Source organism: Calypte anna, chromosome 1 (assembly GCF_003957555.1).
Source record: "Calypte anna isolate BGI_N300 chromosome 1, bCalAnn1_v1.p, whole genome shotgun sequence".
Lineage (NCBI taxonomy): Eukaryota > Metazoa > Chordata > Aves > Apodiformes > Trochilidae > Calypte > Calypte anna.
In genome coordinates this window covers 171,302,019-171,303,650 of record NC_044244.1, presented here as the reverse complement: position 1 = coordinate 171,303,650, position 1,632 = coordinate 171,302,019, and positions in this window count along the sequence as shown.

The window sequence follows — 1,632 nt, the reverse complement described above, 5'->3', positions numbered from 1 at the left end:
TGAGCATGAAGCCTCGCCCACAGGACACCTTCTCCAAGTGGTCCAAGACATCGTGTCAGATGGTCAGGGAGCAGGGCAAAGGCTGCAGCCTTGGACTGCAGGAGGACTCCTTTGGGAGCAGGGGAGTTAGTAACAGGACACCCCTCAGCTGTTTCATGGCCACAAGGTGATGAGTAGGCTGCTGACTGATGAAGCCAGCTCCCTGTCCTCTGGAAGGGAGTAAGTACTATAGAGTGGAACTGCAGACGTTTGACTGCAGACTGACAGGCCCAGAGGGAGAAGCCAGATGTGGGATTTCTCTCCTCAGTAAATGTGATATGATACATGTTCACCCAGCAAATGTACTCCTGACCCTTTGGTCTTAATCAAACCAGGCCTTGCATGGAGGCAAGGGATTACAAACCTTCTGACCAGAAAGGAGTTGATTGAGTGCCTTGGGATGTTCTATCCAGAGGATAGCAGGATGTCCTCCTTCCAGATATCTCCCTCTTCCATCTCATGGACCAAGTCTTATCTTAAAAGGCCAGGTAGTAAGTGTGCTTTGATTAAGGCCACTGATAATTATTGGTTTTTCAGTTGGGGAGGAGGCTACACGTTGAACTGAAACAGAAAGAAAAGATTCCCAATATTCAGCAGAATGAAGCAATTAATTCTGGCTGACAGAAACATTTGAAATTACCCCCAAATAATGCTTTCCTTCCACTGCCTCAGTGCTTTTAAAAAAGCCAAGAGGCAAGGAAAGACTCAAGTGGGGAGGCTAGATGGCCAGTCCAAAGCCACTGAAAGGAAACGTGGCCTTTCTTCCCACTTTGTGGCTGAAGGTCTTAAGCAGTGGTGAATGGGTACTCTTGCCTGGGATGTGGACAAAAGGGCTTGAAACCTTTGCTATACCCAATTCAGACTGATGAACATGCTTTGACATCTTATGAGCGGGTCAGAGAAGGGACAAGGAGGGACACATGCTCAGAGTGTTGATGTTCAAATTCACAAAAATAGTACCAGTTCTGGCAAGAGGAAGTAAACGTGTGATGAGGAGGACTTGCACAGCTGCAGGCAGTGAGCACCCATCTCCTTGTGCTATTCATTCATTGGGAATGACAGAAACACACAAATGAATCAGGACAGCTTCAACCAATATGCTGAGGAGAACATCTTAATGGTGGGGAGATTGAGTTGGGGATGCCCTGCTCAGAGCCATGGATAAGGCAGCAGGGTTATTTGAACTCAGGTGAAAAGTGTTTGAACTGACTGCTTCTGTCCCAGGTAGTTAGGGGAAGCTCCAAAAACAACCCCTCTTTGCAAAAGGGCCCCAAGTCCCTCTGAGAAACCAACCCCTCCAGATGGAAGTTGTTTGCATCAGAAGTGTCAGCACTGAGCATAAATAATGCTGGGGGGCCACCCACTGTTGGCTTTTGGGAAATTAAATGTGTGCCCAGTCCCTCATCTCTGAACACTTGGCCACTGGTACAGAATGAAGGACAAGTATAACAGGGGAATTCACTGAGCCTTCAAATACACAGTATGATGGCACATTCCTTACCTAGATTCACTGGCTGCTCACCATGTCATTTACTTGGGTTGCTTGTTCTGCCAAGTCCACATAAGTCATCAGAAGAAATGCAAACACATTTC